This window comes from Ranitomeya variabilis, chromosome 3, assembly GCF_051348905.1.
Source record: "Ranitomeya variabilis isolate aRanVar5 chromosome 3, aRanVar5.hap1, whole genome shotgun sequence".
NCBI classification, from domain to species: domain Eukaryota; kingdom Metazoa; phylum Chordata; class Amphibia; order Anura; family Dendrobatidae; genus Ranitomeya; species Ranitomeya variabilis.
Window position 1 is genome coordinate 153,391,810 of NC_135234.1, and position 18,296 is coordinate 153,410,105.

Genomic DNA, 18,296 nt, shown 5'->3' on the forward strand with positions numbered 1-18,296 from the left:
CACCAGGAAGTCCGTGTTACTGTTCAGGTTCAGGCACCCGAACACCGGGTGTTTGTCCCAAAGACAGTGTGAGCCCACAGCTGTGATCAGAGGTAAAAAGTTTACCTCCGGTCACTGGCATCAGCTGATGGGACTACTATTTCCATCAGCCAATGGCTGTTGCTGCTAATAACAGTGAGAGCTGGAGCGGCTGATGGGAGTATTCATAAGCCACCACATGCACTCTAAATAAATTATAAAAAAAACAAAAAAAACAACGTGGGTTCCCCTGAATTTTTGATAACAACCAGGCAAAACTGACAGCTGGGGGTTAGGTTTGTTATCAAGAATAGAGGGGTCCCCACACTGTTTATTTTAGTTATATAAATAATTTTAAAAAATGATGTCGGGTCCCCTCCCCATTTTTTGCAACCAGCCTTGCTAAAGCAAATTGCTGGGGGCTGGTATTCTCAGGCTGGGAAAGGGCCATTGATATTGCCCCTCCCAGCCTAAAAAGTGCAGCCCACAGCCTCCCAGAAAAGGCGCATCTATTAGATGCGCCAGTTCTGGCGCTTTGCCTGGCTCTTCCCACTTGCCCTGTAGCGGTGGCAAGTGGGGATCATATTTGCGGGATTGATGTCCCTTTTGTATTGTCCGGTGACATCAAGCCCATGGATTAGTAATCCTATAGTTATATTTTAAGCAAACACACAGCCAGAATAAAGTCTTTTCATTGAAAGAATGACACAGACTCCTTTAATAATTCTAAATTAAACCACTCACATCATCGCCCATTCCATTGAAGCCCTCATCTCCTTTAATAAAACAACAATATTCTTCACCAATCTGTTGTTCTGTTCCATGATGTTATCCGTGTCTGGGGGATAAACAGTTTTCAACCTGGACGGTACCAAGATGCAACCATCCAGGCTGAGAACCACCGATAAATGGGCTACTGCGAGCGCAGCTTCAGTGAGCAGTGGTGACGTCATCGAGGTTATGTCCAGTCACAGAGGCTGCATTCCAGGCTGGGCCCCTGACCTGCGAGTACCTTGATGAGATCACCGCTTGCACAGTGAGTTAAAGCCTTACAGCGCAGCAGTGAGTTTACTAAGCTTCCTCCCTGTACACTTTCTAAAGTGGCATCAGAGAGGTTAAACACCGGCGACTGGCACCAGCACAGACTGTGGGCATTACTGCAAGGTGTCAGCTATCGTGTAGCTCTGACATCTGAAGATTATCACACTGGCGCTGGGGATGAGCCTGTGCGATTGCCACATGGTTCATGTATGACGGTTTGCGGGAGAGTACCTCCTGTAGAGCTGTAGATGTATGGCGGACGTCGTAAAGAGGTTAACTATTCCTGATGACCACCTGATGAAGCTGCTTGAGAGAATTCCAAGGGTGCGTAAAGCTGTCATCAGAGTAAATGAGTGGTACTTTGAGCAATCTATGGTTTAATGCATATTCTAGTTTGTCTCATAAGTTTCTTTATTTCTTCTTCCCATATGTGTTCCTTCACTGTTTGCTGCTTAGAGTCTGAATCTACAATGTGCAAACAAGGAAAACCACTGCATGAACAGGTGTTTCCAAATTTTTGACTGGTACTGCAGAGGTGTGAAACTTCTGTCAAACTACTGAAGAATTAATCTGGTGTCACATTCCTCTCTCGGTATATGAAAAGAATCTTGTTTAGGTTTCTGAAACTGAGCCAAGGAGAAGTCTAATTCTAAGCAGAGGAAACGTAAAGATGGAGTAATATAAACTTTCATGTCACGTCTGAATAGTTCACATACCTTGACTTCAGCATTTTTGATTTTTGAAACAGTGACATGTTGATGGGAGTGGTAATCGGTGGAGTCTAGGGAGGTTTAGTGTACACATCTACCATGAGCTGCCTTTGTCTACCATACAGATTCTCAGCACCATGGTGGTGATCGTTATTGTATATTGACCTTTGAATTTATTTCCCATAGTTTCATTTTAATTTACAGTATTTGTGACATAAAGAAAGCTCTTCAAATAACAATAAACACTTCAATGAAAAAATGTAACATTTGGGGCGAAGCTCAAGTCGCAGAAGTGGTGACGGATCCTGCATGGCAGCCATGGAGTAAGGTTGGGTATGGATTAGGGGAGAAAACGTCCTCAACACTGCCTGTGAATGAACAGGGTGACATTTTGTTATTCTTTCTCATGGTTGTGCCCCATAGGCATTGCTTTACTGATCAGCACAAAACAGATCTGTAATAAGGCGGTGTGAATTGTTCTTTATTTATGATTTTAAAAGACATGGTGTTGTCTTCTCTCCACTCTTGTCTAAAATTACATTTTGGAAGTATTTGCCAAACTATACAGTCCTATTTAAAGGCAGCATACTGTAGAAACCTAAAGGCATAACAATATTGTGCCATTTGGTTAGTGGAGCATAATAAAGAATACAGATTCTAGTTATTATTAGTATAGTTATGATTTCGCTGTATTCAGGAGGGGAGTGCTTCCCCCACTCAAGCTGCCTCCTCCAGTGATTTATGGGCTTCCATGTATCTGCGTGATGCGTACTGTACACCAGGCTGAGAGAGAGCTCTCCTTATGCATACCGAAGGCTCTATTGCTCAAAGGCATAGTATATTTGTACCTTATTGCCCAATAGTAAAGTGGAGTTCTCACCAAACTGTCTTACACAGGACAGCATGCTTTAATGACAGGTCTGTTTTTAAGATTATGCACACATATACAGTAGAACCATTTTTATTAACTGTGCCGATCAGGGACGGACTGGGACTGAAATTCAACCCTGGCATTTGAAAGCAAACAGGCCCGTGGTGTCCCTGCCCCCGAGCCCCAGATGGGGAAATCCATTACTAATATAACCCTACCTGGAGGAAATCAGGATTTACCAGCAGAATAATATTTCTTATAATACCAATTAATATCACTACAGATTGAATAATAATACTGCACTTAGAGTGACTGCAGACTATAACTTCAATCCTGGAGGACCCCTTTGACCAAACCACTGTACTAGGACTGATATCACCACCATATAGTGACCATATAATGGTAATATCAGTTCAGCACCAGTGCTCTGCAGACCATATACAGCTCTAGCAAAAATTAAGAGACCACCACATCAAAACCCTGTCATGGGCAGCCCAATCTCCAGACCTGAACCCCTTTGAAAACCTCTGGAATGTAATCAAGAGGATGATGGATAGTCACAAGCCATCAAACAAAGAAGAACTGATTACATTTTTGTGCCAGAAGCAGTGTGAAAGACTGGTGAAAAGCATGCCAAGACGCATGAAAGTTGTGATTAAAAATCATGGTTATTCCACAAAATATTGATTTCTGAACTCTTCCTGAGTTTAAACATTAGTATTGTTGTTTCCAAATGATTATGAACTTGTTTTTTTGCATTATTTGAGGTCTGAAAGCACAGGTTTTTTTTTTAATTTTGACCATTTTTCTTTGTCAGAAAAAAATACAAAATGTATTGCTTGGAAATTCGGAGACATGTTGTCAGAAGTTTATAGAATAAAAGAACAATTTACATTTTGCTCAAAAATATACCTATAAAGAGAAAAATCAGACAAACTGAAAATTTTGCAGTGGTCTCTTAATTTTTGCCAGAGCTGTATGTGTGTACTGTACAGGTTCTCATTAGTGATGTTCGTTTGGATTGTCAACATTCATTTTCCCTTTTCTTTTCAATTTGGCCCAGGCTTCCATGGCCTCTTCTTCCATCTATAATTCGTCCCTGTAAATTTTAACACTCAGGCATCCTTGACTTACTGCTTTTCCAGGGCCTTCCTCAAATTCTACCAATTCTACATAAACCATATAGTGTTATTAACTATACTCTAGACAGTGCCCCAGAGTCCTGGTCGTTGCAGTACTGACGCTCCGCCGCTAAGGGGAGTGATGGTACGTCTGATGGCACTTAAGGAGTTCACCTGACCAGGTATCACAGTCACACTTTACACTTCACATTCTGGCCACCAGGGGGAGCAAAAGGTTCCATGTATTAGGTCACTCCTCACAATCTGGTAAAACTGAGGGATGGATAGGAAGTTAGTCAGAAGCTGACTGGGTTGGAACCAGGCAACATCCTGTGGCAAAGGGTGTTGCAGGGGAAGATTCAGGGGGGTCTCTGTCAGGGGTGGGATCCTGACAGTGGCCTAGCGAATAGAACAGAACGTTACGGAGCCGCGCCTGCACTCGAATGCAGTGGCATCCAAAGAAAGGAAAAGAAGCGAGGTTTACTGTGGAGAAGTGAGAAATGAGATCGCAGCAAAAAGGAGATGAAGCCAGTAGGAGTCGTGCCGTAAGATCGAGGCAACATCCTACTGAGGTGCGTAGCCGGTGGCCGGAACGCCGAGGAAGTATTAGGCTCCAAGCAATACTTCAAACAGCGGCAGGACAGTTAATTTTAGGTTGGCTGTCTCACTTAAATCACCTAAGCAGACAATTGTGGGAGAGGGGCGACGCTAGGGTCCCGGAAGAACTCCAGGCCTACCCGTCATACGGGTGCGTCCTATCCATATCATCTGGGGGACGGAGAAGAACATCAGAATAGATACGAGTTGTGAGAAAGAAGAACATCAGAAACAGACACAACAGTTGTGAGGACTATCCCGTGGTGCTCAGCAGGGAAGTACTACAACACCCAGGCGCTAGTAGGTAGGCACTGATTTCCACCTGAAAAGGGAACTCTGGATGTGCCTTCGGACCGGCCGGTCTCAGCCAGCCCTGTTAGCAGTGCTCTGGATTGCGGATCCCGAAGCCTTCAGTAAAGAGGTAAAGAGACTGCAACCCTGTGTCCTCGTTATTCATCGCGACCTGCACCAGGCACCATCAAAACACCTTTCATTGGATGCCCCTTAGCAGGGTCACGGACCGGGTCTAGCCACCGTGACAACCCCAGGACCGAGACAGAGAGGCCCGGTACCGAGTACCCCGCGGCCCTGCGTCTGGGGGCGCTCCAACTTGGCGTCACGAACAGGATCTACTCAAGCCTGAAGAATCAGGTCATGTGTGCCTTGGAACTGTGTCTAAATTGTGCTTGAACAGTGACTTATTGCAAAGACTGTGCATTGCTGATTCCCACCAAAACCGTCGCCATTACAGCGCTAAGAGGAGTGCAGGAAGAGAAGAAGGGCGTGGAAGTGGGCGTACACAAGCTAAAGAGCGCGAAAGACAATGGCCGCCCAGTCTAAGTATTGCTGTATCCTGAGGACGTGTCCGTCAGCGGCTGAGGTCCGCCTCCTTATTCTCTTTGGAGGGTGGAGACCATGGAGACGGGGCCGCCCACGAAAGAGAACGCGAGAAGACGATCAAAGAGAAGGGACAGATATGGCGGCCTCCAAGTAGCCATGTGGGGACGACCCGACCCGGCGCCAGCCCGCATTGGTGGGAGCAAGCCAGGACCCACCGATACAGCAGGTGCTGACCGCTGCAGAGCTGCTCGTGAGAGGAGGACCCAGCAGCCGCTCGCCGGACGAATGGGTGGCTGCGGCCGAAGCCCGGCAGGAGGAGCGGTGCCGAGAAGCCCACGCCCGGGTGAGTTCCCGGCTGGTTCACTCTGCAGAGGTTCGCCTGTCCCCTGCATTCCCTTCTTCACTCGACCCGACCGCGGAGGACTCACGGACCCGTCACCGGGCCGTGAACCGCGGGAGCTGGATCTGAAGCTGATGCCATGGATGGAGCACCAGCGGCGCTTGGTGACCGCGTGGTGGGAGGAGAAGGAGAGGGAAGCCCAACCTGTGGCTGTGATCGACTTGAGAGCCGAAGTGCAGGATCCTCCGCCGAAGTGGGGTGTATTTGTCAACTTCAACTCCCAGGAAGGACGAGGAGTTATTCAGGAGATCAGGGAGCCGCTGAAGGTCCATGCCGCCCGGGGCGAGGTGGAACCCTGCAACGGAATGATTGATGCGGACCGCGACCTGCAGCCTGGAGATGCTGTAGTCTATACCCGGTGGCAGCGAGGGACTGGTTGGAGGGCTCATGATGTCCAGCGGTGCGCAGCTCTTCCGGCCGCCCCTGAGGCCCAGGAGACCGGACCCCTTGTTGAGGGGCCGATTACCGCCTGCGCCATGGATCATCCGGCGGTCTCAACCCAATGTGTGACCGTGAGCTCCACCCGTCCTCGGCTGAGGGGGGTGGATTTGGGGCCAAGCCTCTCTAAGCCCCAGAGGGCTACCTGTGAGGTAAAGCCCTGGTGGAAACCACCTCCTGATTTATGAGCCTAAGCTGCTGTGTTTGTATATAGTTCGTTAACTGTTCGTCTTCTGTGTCTTCTGCTGCTAATACCCGACCAGGGTTACTTTTGAAGGAATCCCTTCGTTTACCCGGGATCCCTATTGCTTTTTATTTTTGCTCTTGTTTTCATTTTTGCTTTTTGTTCACCCATGTTACAAAGACTGCCGAATCATGGACGGTGAATTGTTCACAAACTGTAATATAAATAGTTCGCACCTTCTTAAAGGTGCCCCTTACTGTTTTTACAAGAAGTAGAGCTTTGCAAAGAGACTGTTCCTGAATACAGCATGGAAGCTCTTGTCTTAACTGGACTTGCAGATAGAGAGAGTCTGCATTACCTCAAAGAGACTTGGTTCCCTCTTAAAGGGAAGGTTCACTAGTTGCACTTAAAGTATAATGTTGCCTTAAAGAAAGTAGATAGTAATAATGTTTTACATAGGAGTAATATGTAGTTAGCTAGACAGTTGTAGAGAATGTTTGATAATGTTGCTAGAGATTGAGGACAGGAAGTAAACCCGTAGGGGTTAGTGAGTCCTCCTGGGAGCCATAGAAAGATGGCTCAGTGATCCTGTACTAAGAAAAGAGGCAGTAGGCCTGGGCAGATAGACAGGCAGTCCTGCATATGAAAAATCAAAGAGTAAAAAGAAGAGTGTTGCACTTAGAAGAGAGAAATAAAGAAAAAGTTGATTTATATTTTAGAGTTTTATAGTAAGCCTTTAGTGGGTTCAGCCTATACGCTGTTGTGAATTCTGCTCTTGGGCTCCCTCCGGTGGTTGTAAGTGGTAGCGCTGCTGTCTCTGAATCGCAGCATTTATCAGGTGTGTTCACTTTTTGCAATTGTGACTGGGCTATTTAGTCTTGCTTCACCCTTTAGTCAGTGCCAGTTGTCCATTGTTCCTGGAGGATTCACATCTCTGCCTGGTCTCTCCTGCTTTGCAGTTCATTTCAACAAAGATAAGTTCTGGCCTTGATTTTTTGCTGTCCACATGCTGTGGCCTTATTGTTCAGTTCTTTTCCATGTTTTTGTCTTGTCCAGCTTGGTCTGTATAAGGATTTGTTTAGCCAAGCTGGTATCTCTGGAGATGCAGATATACCCTCCATATCTTTAGTTAGCTGTAGAGATTTTGTATTTTCTGTGGTGGATATTTTCTAGTGTTTTAATACTGACTGCATAGTACTCTGTCCTATCCTTTCTATTTAGCTAGAAGTGGCCTCCTTTGCTAAATTCTGATTTCAGTCTGTGTATGTTTTTTCCCTCTCCTCTCACAGTCAATATTTGTGGGGGCTGTCTATCCTTTGGGGATTTTCTCTGAGGCAAGATAGATTTCCCTTTTTTATCTCTAGGGGTAATTAGTCCTCTGGCTGTGTCGAGATGTCTAGGGAGCGCTAGGTACATTCCATGGCTACTTCTAGTTGCGGTGTTAAGTTCAGGGTCTGCGGTCAGTACAGGTACCGCCTTCTCCAGAGTACGTCTCATGCTGCTCTTAGGCCACCAGATCATAACAATACGCCCTTAAAGGAAAAGTTAAATTATTGTTCAGAATTTGCACTTAGTAGAATACCCGGCTGGGTAATAGAAGTTATTTATAGTATGTTATTTAAAATATTTAACCATGTTTTGTTTGTAACGCTCAAGAGTCCTCACCTCCCATAAAGGGAAGCACTGTTATTATTACTTATTACTTGTTCATTGCATTTCAAAATTTGTATGTCTTTTGCTGACATGTATTGTTGTTTTCTTCCCAGTCCGGGAGTACTGGATTTAACCGGGGGGGAGTGCAGCGCCCCAGAGTCCTGGTCGTTGCAGTACTGATGCTCCGCCGCTAAGGGGAATGATGGTACGTCTGATGGCACTTAAGGAGTTCACCTGACCAGGTACCACAGTCACACTTTACACTTCACATTCTGGCCACCAGGGGGAGCAAAGGGTTCTATGTATTAGGCCACTCCTCACAATCTGGTAAAACTGGGGGCTGGATAGGAAGTTAGTCAGAAGCTGACTGGGTTGGAACCAGGCAACATCCTGTGGCAGAGGGTGTTGCAGGGGAAGATTCAGGGGGGTCTCTGTCAGGGATGGGATCCTGACAGTGGCCTAGCGAATAGAACAGAACGTTACGGAGCTGCGCCTGCACTCGAATGCGGTGGCATCCTAAGAAAGGAAAAGAAGCAAGGTTTACTGTGGAGAAGTGAGAAACGAGATCGCAGCAAAAAGGAGATAAAGCCAGTAGGAGTCGTGCCGTAAGATCGAGGCAACATCCTACTGAGGCGCGTAGCCGGTGGCCGGAACGCTGAGGAAGTATTAGGCTCCAAGCAATACTTCAAACAGTGGCAGGACAGTTAACTTTAGGTTGGCTGTCTCACTTAAATCACCTAAGCAGACATAGGGGGCAATTGTGGGAGAGGGGCGACGCTAGGGTCCCGGAAGAACTCCAGGCCTACCTGTCATACGGGTGCGTCCTATCCATATCATCTGGGGGACGGAGAAGAACATCAGAATAGATACGAGTTGTGAGAAAGAAGAACATCAGAAACAGACACAACAGTTGTGAGGACTATCCCGTGGTGCTCAGCAGGGAGGTACTACAGCACACAGGCGCTAGAAGGTAGTCACTGATTTCCACCTGCAAAGGGAACTCTGGATGTGCCTTCGGACCGGCCGGTCTCAGCCAGCCCTGTTAGCAGTGCTCTGGATTGCGGATCCCGAAGCCTTCAGTAAAGAGGTAAAGAGACTGCAACCCTGTGTCCTTGTTATTCATCGCGACCTGCACCACGCACCATCAACACACCTTTCATTGGACACCCCTTAGTAGGGTCACGGACTGGGTCTAGCCACCGTGACAACCCCAGGACCGAGACAGAGAGGCCCGGTACCGAGTACCCCGCGGCCCTGCGTCTGGGGGCGCTCCACTTCCATGGCCTCTTCTTCCATCTATAATTCGTCCCTGTAAATTTTAACACTCAGGCATCCTTACTTACTGCTTTTCCATGGCCTTCCTCAAATTCTACCAATTCTACATAAACCATATAGTGTTATTAACTATACTCTAGACAGTGATAATGCCCCTTTTTTGCCCCATATAGTAATAGTACCCTCCTATTGTGCCCTACACAATAACAGTGCCCTCTCTGTGCCCTGTGAGATAGAGCTACCTGAGTGGGTTGGGGGACACTCGCTTGGCAACGGGATTAAAGCACTCAGGCACGTTTTCTCACAAAAACAGTCTATCCGGTTTATTAAACATCATAAACCGGACCACGAACAGTTCATTATTTATATCAAAGGAACATCATAAGCACTGACAGTCTGTTCCAATGGCAAATACTTCTCTGCCCATAACCCCTTTTATCTGGAGTTACCTTACAGGAGCTCCTGCTCCACAAACTGACTCCTGTCAGTCCTGGTTTGCAGGGAAGCTGCCGAACTGGGATCACCGTCCTTGTGACCAGGGCACTTCAGATAGTCCAGACCCGCAGACGGAACTATAGCCTCCCCAACACAGTAGCCATCACAGGCTCTGCAGATATGGCCTCTCTGTGCGCTATTCAGGAAGTCCAGTCTCAGGTACTTCCAACACACAAGCCCTCAATCCAAGGCCTCAACATGTGCTTCCAGGAATCCAGTCCACTCCAGGAAGTCCACTCCAGGACATTCCAAAACAGACCATTCAGATCCATACACTCTGAACCATGTGAACCAAACCCTGGTCACATTATTTACCTGTAACCACCCCCATAGTTGGGAGGTGTGTGTGGTTAGCTAGTCCCACCCAGCTCTCCGACTAACCCTGCAAGCCTCCTTATTAACTATACAAAAAGTTGTGGGACTACAGGTCCCAGAACAACAATTCAGGCTTACAGCGCAGACTCCCTCTCAGACCCATACCGGCCATTTACAATCATGTCGGACACTGTTTCATTATCACCATTACAGATACGCCTCCATGCATATCCTGAGGAGAACATACAGCACCCCCTGGCTGTAACATGGGTCACTGCATCACAGCCCCTACACAGTAATAATGTTACCTCTGTACTTCCTCATAGTAATAATCCTGTGCCTCCTTAGTTATACAGCACCATATAGAAATAACATTCCCCTGTGCCCCCTCATAATAATGTTCCCCTGTGCTTCCTTACAGCTATACAGCACCATACAGTAATAATGTCCTTTTGTGTATGTCTAAAGAAAGATCTGTCAGTCTATGATAGGCCTGGGCAAAGTGAGCCCGAGGGCTACATGTGGCCCTATGGCTGTTCCACTGCAGTGGCGTCCTGCACCACGCAGTCGCTCTCCACCCAGTGTCTCACTTTCACTGATATATATGTAATGCCGTTATGCTCTACTATGCCATAGGACATGCACCATGTGGTGTGCAGATGTTACCACTTCACTATGTATGACAGGGGCAAAAATAAAAGAAAATGAAGCTCGTGATGCCAGGGTACACTTAATTCACCTCTGTTTCCTGGCACTGTGATGTAATGTGGTGCACTCCAAATAGTCCAGAAAACAGAGAGGCTGTTGATAAACTTTACTTGTTGCACGAATACACAGATACATCCAGATAAACGATGGTTTAACAGAGATTCAATTCCAATGCAGTAATCACAGTTACTTTCCGATACAGTCATGCAGATATAAGAATGGTGCAGTGATTCTCGAGTCTCAAAATTCTGCTTATATGCATATTCCTTATCGCACCGCTGTCTGAGGCTGATGCTGTGGTTTCTTTTTTTTACAGGAGTTCTGGCCCTTTCCTACCTGCTCCTTCTCTCTGTGAGGTCATGTGGTCCATGTGACCTTATGGCTCTATATGGAAAGCAGACCTGCTTTGTTAACTCTTAACAACCTCCTGATAGCAAAACATAATAAGTACATCACTCTATGTACAATGTACAGTATATATAAACCACTTCTATGTACGTACATTATCTGCAAAGGGAATGTGAACATTGTGCAAACTTGATAAGGTAGCTGCTAGCTCTGCTACATCTTAGGCCTCTTTCACACTTCCGTCTTTCAGCTCCTGTCACAATCTGCCAATTTTTGAGAATGCAGGATCCTGCAAAAAAATTTGCAGGATCCTGCATTTTCTCATAGACTTGTATTAGCGACGGATTGTGACGGATGGCCATCCGTTTCGTCCGTCGTACACTGGATCCTGCGTAAAAAAAACGGTCCGTTGGGCAGAGAAAACGTTCAGAGGAACGTTTTTTCTGCAAGTTGGAAAATCGGTCAGCGACACATCCTGCATTGCCCGTCACTGGCTACAATGGAAGCATATGGGCGCAGGATGCGTCGTTGACTGTGAAAAGCAGGAATCCAGCGACGGGTCCCGTCTTTTCGAACTGAGCATGTGTGGAAGAATTTCCCGTCAGGGAAATTCTCTCTCTCTCGCTCTCTTTCTCTTTTTACTATTGATGCTGCCTGTGCAGCATCAATAGTAACAAGATATAATGTTAAAAATAATTAAAAAAATAAAAAATCGCAGTATTCTCACCTACCGACGTCCCGCGCAGCGTCACCTATGCTCCCGGAAGCTAGCGTTCCTAGTAATACATTGCGAAATCTCGCGAGAAGTCGCGGTCTCGCGAGATTTCGCAATGTATTACTAGGAACGCTAGCTGCCGGGAGCATCGCTGCGAGGGACGCCGGTAGGTGAGAATACTGCGATTTTTCATTTTTTTAACCTGGTTTGTATTGTGTATGCGTTTTCGCAGCGGAAAACCGCTGCGAAGACGCATACACAACAGGCGCACATATTGTAGACTCGAAGGGTCCATTAGAAAGACACGCCCAATGCACACGTTTTCCACAATCTGCACAGGATCCGTCATTTCAACGTCTTGACGGATATTGTGCAGATTTGGAAGACGGAAGTGTGAAAGAAGCCTTAAAGTCACATACACTACAACTTTGGGGCATCACATATGAATTGTCGGGATGCAGATACTGGTGAATACAATGATGGAACAGGAGACCTATCTGTTTCATCATTGAGCCTGTGTATCTGAGAGAGCAGCAGGCGTGATGACGTCACTACATCACAAAAGAAGTATGCAGTGAAGACCACAGTAGGGAAACGGTGTTAGGTGAGTAGTTGTTTGTAGCTTTTTTACATCATTCTTTGGAAGAGATTATTATAATACAGTGTAATGGACCTATGTGGGGGGATATAATACTGGGCAACAGAACTATGTGAGGGCATAATACTGTGTAAGGACGCTATGTGAGGACATAATACTGAGTAAAAGAGCTATGTAGGGACATAATATTGTGCAAGGGAGCTATGTGGGGACATAATAAGGTGTAAGGAAGCTATGTAGGGATATAATACTGGGTAAGGGTATGTTTCCACGTTCAGGATTGCATCAGGATTTGGTCAGGATTTTCCATCAGTATTTGTAAGCCAAAACCAGGAGTGGGTGATAAATACAGAAGTGGTGCATATGTTTCTTTTATACTTTTCCTCTAATTGTTCCACTCCTGGTTTTGGCTTACAAATACTGATGGAAAATCCTGACCAAATCCTGATGCAATCCTGAACGTGGACACATACCCTTAAAGAGCTATGTAGGGACATACTACTCTGTAAGGGTATGTGTCCACGTTCAGGATTGCATCAGGATTTGGTCAGGATTTTCCATCAGTATTTGTAAGCCAAAACCAGGAGTGGGTGATAAATGCAGAAGTGGAGCATATGTTTCTGTTATACTTTTCCTCTAATTGTTCCACTCCTGGTTTTGGCTTACAAATACTGATGAAAAATCCTGACCAAATCCTGATGCAATCCTGAACGTGGACACATACCCTTAGGGTATGTTTCCACGGTCAGGAAACGCTGCTTTTTTGACGCTGCGCAGAGCTGCAGCGTCAAAAAAGCAGCGTCCAGATGTTCCAGCATAGTGGAGGGGATTTTATGAAATCCCGTCTCCACTATGCGTGGAAACCCGCACGCGGCGGCCCTGCGACTCTGGACATGCTGCGCATCTTTTCAGATTGCAGCATGTCTGTACACCTTGCGGGGACGCAGCGTCCCCGCAAGGCATATCACAGGGCCCTATGGGAGCGAGCGATCATCCCGGATGTGAAGAGTTAACACATCCGGCATGATCGCGTCCCAGAAAGGGGGCGGGGCTTAGCGCCGAGCGGCTTCGCCGCTGCGGCGATCCCGCCGGTCATCCTGAACGTGGAGACATAGCCTAAGAGAGTTATGTGGGGATATAATACTAAGTAAGGCAGCTATGTAGGGAGATAATACTGTGCAAGGGAGCTATGTGGGGACATAATACTGGGTAAGACTCATCTCTTCCGACAAGACTACAGCCTGCAATGATCCACAACTTATTGAACTGCCGCATAACCAGCTCTACCCTCTCCTACTGTATCCTCACCCATCCCCTGCAGACTGTGAGCCCTTGCGGGCAGGGTCCTCTCTCCTTCTTTACTTGTGTGTACCTTGTATTGCTCATGTTTATTGTGCTTGTCTATATTTGCCCCTTTTCACATGTAAAGCGCCATGGAATAAATGGCGCTATATAAATGTATACTAATAATAATAATAATAGAGAGCTATCTGGGGATATCATTCTGCATGGGGGTTGTGTGGGAGTATAATACAGTAAAGCTAAGTTCACTTTAGAGTTTCTGTGCGCAGCGTATCATATGCATGCGCAAACGCATGCCAAAATGCATGCAAAAGCATGCTTACGCCTGCGCATCATCTTGCGCATGATGCAAACAAAAATGCTGCGTGTGCATGCGTTTAAATGCATTTTGCCATGCGTTGGCATTTTTTATCCGCATGGTAGAGGCGGTGACATTATTTTCTGGACATGCGCAGTCTAAAGTACGCATGCATATCGAACGCATTCGTACTCATGTCACCATAGCCACTAATGCACCTCAAAAAAATGCTACATATTGCGTTTGCCGGACCCCACCGCACACCTCAAAACGACGCATGTGTACGCATCCGCAAGCGAACGCATGCAAAACCATGTCACTGCATACACAATGTTAAAGATATGTACACATGACGCATGCGAATCGATGCGGATCGTACACTGCGCACACAGCTGCAAATGTGAACTCGGCTTTAGGAGGGCTCTGTGGGGGACACCATTTTGCGTGGGGGACACCATTTTGCATGGGGGCTGTGTGAAGACATAATACTGTGCAAGGAGGCTGTGTGGTGACATAATCTACTATATAATTGTCTAATTCTGTCTGTTTGTCTGTAATCGAAATCCCGCATCGGTGATTGGTCGCACCAGCCGCCCGTGACCAATCAGTGACAGGCGCAGTTCTGTCAGTCACAGTGCCACGTAGTTCAGTCACATTTACTGAATAAGTTCTGTCAGTCACAGTGCCACATAGTTCAGTCATGTTTACTGAACAAGTTCTGTCAGTCACAGTGCCACGTAGTTCACTCACGTTTACTGAACAAGTTCTGTCAGTCACACTGCCACGCACAAATATATTAGAGTGTCGATGTACTTCTTTCGTCCGATGATTTATTTAAATACAGTTAGATATTCATGTAATGGTTTATATATTTTGATGATCTGTTTAATAAATTCGTTCAGTTGTATTAAGTTCTATGAGTGATAAAATTTAATGATAATGTATATATTTTACCCGGAAGATCCAGTGTATTCATTGCATTATTCTTAAATCTTCATAAATAAACTACATACATATTCTAGAATACCCGATGCGCTAGAATCGGGCCACCATCTAGTACTGTACAACCAGGCTGTGTTGGGACATTATTCTGAGTGAGGACATAATACTGTATGCAAATTGCCTCTTCTGAGAAAAAGAGGACTTAACTCTATAGCAGCCCGAAACACCGTGTCTGCGAATTGAGATACTGATTTGGCTTTTATCCAAAGTCATATTGCACGACTCGTTAAAGGGTTGATTGTGACTTGTAGGATCGCTACTTCCAACAGGTGGCGCTATAGAGTTAAGTCCTCTTTTTCTCAGAAGAGGCAATTTGCATATTTAATTTCCCAGAGGAGCATTGCACAGCGAATAAGCCTCCTTACCTGGACAAGCCAGCTGGTATGTCACTCTCCATAAGGAGAAACGTTACCCCTTAGACATAATACTGTGGAAGAGAACTATGTGATGACATTATTCTGAATGGGGAGCAGTGTGAGGACACAATTCTGTGCAAGGGGGATGTGTGAGGACATTATTCTGATTGGGTGACTGTATGGAGACATAATACTGTGTAAGAGAGCTGTGTGGGGACATGATACTGTGCAAGTGGGCTGTTAACTGCTGTGTGGTTTGGGTGAGACTGCAAGCTATTTAAGATCCTGAAATTTTCTTGTCCACTGCCAGTTATATTCTGACCTGCTTCTGTGTAACTTGCCTTGCTGTTCTCCCAGTTGACAGTCCTCACTTTTTACCTCAAACAAATAAAGTTGCACTCTGCAGTGCTATAGCATGTAAATATGAAATATATGAAATTTTAATTGCATTACTTCTCTAGATAATAAGAAATAATGGATATGAGTAGCACATAATTTGGCCAATTAATGTGTACTCAGCAGCCAACGACAAGGTGATCTCCAGATGCTGGGAACCTATCTAAGGGCTCATACTCACTTGTGAGTAATTCAGATGAGTCTCGCACGGCAATACCCGGCACTGCTGCAGGCACTCAGATGGGAGCATGCGGCCGCATAGGAATACATGCAGCCGCACGCTCTGCTCCTGAGTGCCGTGTGCAGCGCCGGGTATTGCCATGTGAGACTCATCTGAATTACTCACAAGTGAGTATGAGCTCTAATGTGAATCCTCTCCTAGGCTGAAACCTCCATTTATGGGTAGGTAGGAACCTTCTGCAATTAAAACTGCCACAGGCTGAGGGGCGGACTGCTCTGTCAGAGAGCCAATATCCAAATAAGAAAAGCCTGAGTGTCACTTCCAAACAGAAAACTGGTGTGTACAGGTGCAAACATTTGACCTCGACCTGCTTTTTTATTATTCTCATTCTTTGCAATTTTGTCGCTACAACTACCTCCTGATTCTGATCCAGCTACCCAACTATTCTCTTGCCTCTGGTTTGCTCCTCAGGATAGCAGCTCTTCTGTGGAAGCAATCAAGTAGACCCCCTTTTAAGTCCAGATCCCTGAAGAGGGGTTAAAGGTGGAAGCTGAGGTTCCTCTAGAATCTGCCAGATAGAGTGACGTGTGCCAAGTCTTTCCAAGGTAGTCATTTTGATCTTCCAAACATAATAGATGGTATTTGTACTAACATAATTCTATGTAGTGAGGCTTTGTGGGGACATCAAACTTTGTAGAGGAGCTGCGTGGGGACATCATACTATATGAGGGGGCATAATATTGTTTGAGGAGCTGTATGTGGACATCACACTATGTGTGGGGACTGTGGAAGTATATTCTGTTTGGGAGCTGTTAATCAAAATACATGGGCTAAATAACAGGAGCAGTATCATTTACTGCTTTATATAAATTGATCTTTGAGTCTAACTTATACCCTATAAGGCAGACACTAATCCAGTCCCTTCTTGAATGTTAGTAGTAAATCAACCATTACAACATCATGTGGCAGAGACTTCCATAGTCTCACTGCTCTAACAGTAAAGAATCTGCGTCTGTGATTATGATTAAACCTTGTTTCCTCTAATCATGGTGGCTCAGTGGTTAGCACTGTAGCCTTACAGCCTGGGGTCCTGGGTTCAAATCCCAACAAGTAGAACATCTGCAAGGAGTTTGTTTGTTCTCCCCGTGCTTGCGTGGGTTTCCTCTGGGTTCTCTGGTTTCCTCCCACATTCCAAAGACATACTGATAGGGAATTTAGATTGTGAGCCCCTTTGGGGACAGCAATGACAATGTATGTAAAGCGCTGAGGAATAAGATAGTGCTATATAACCAAAGCATAATAAATAAAAATAGAGGATGTACATTGTGATAAGTTTGTCCCTAAACCTCTCATTTTCCAAACGAAATAACTAAATGTTTACCAACATATCTTGGTATTGCAGTCCACCCATTCTCTATTTCAGTTATGTCCTTTTTGTACACCGGAGATCAAAATTGTACACAGTGTTCTAAGTGTGGTCACACTAATGACTTGTATAAGTCAAGTCAAGCTTTAAACATGCCTCCATCACACCTATCCTCAAAAAGCCCTCTCTTGACCCATCCTCTGTATCTAGCTATCGCCCTATATCACTTCTCCCCTATGCCTCAAAACTACTGGAACAACACGTCTACCTTGAACTGTCCTCCCATCTCTCTTCTTGCTCCCTCTTTGACCGCTTACAATCTGGCTTCCGGCCACACCATTCCACTGAAACTGCCCTAACTAAGGTCACCACTGACCTTTTAACCGCCAAGAGCAAGCGACACTACTCTGTTCTCCTCCTCCTCGACCTGTCGGCTGCCTTTGACACAGTGGACCATTCCCTATTATTACAGACCCTCTCATCCCTTGGCATCACAGACTTGGCCCTATCCTGGATCTCATCATACCTAACAGACCGGACATTCAGCGTCTCCCACTCACACACCACCTCCTCACCTCGCCCCCTCTCTGTCGGAGTCCCACAAGGTTCAGTCCTTGGGCCCCTGCTCTTCTCCATTTACACCTTTGGCCTGGGACAGCTCATAGAATCTCATGGCTTTCAGTATCACCTCTATGCTGATGACACACAGATCTACATCTCTGGACCAGATATCACCTCCCTACTAACCAGAATCCCTCAATGTCTGTCCACTATTTCATCCTTCTTCTCCGCTAAATTTCTGAAACTTAACATGGACAAAACAGAATTCATCATCTTTCCCCCATCTCACGTGACCCCCCCAACGAACCTATCCATTACAGTAAATGGCTGCCCACTCTCCCCAGTCCCACAAGCTCGCTGCCTCGGGGTTATCCTTGACGCTGATCTCTCCTTCAAACCACATATCCAAGCCCTTTCCACTTCCTGCCGACTTCAACTCAAAAATATTGCACGAATCCGTTCATTCCTCAACCAAGAATCTGCAAAAACCCTAGTCCATGCCCTCAT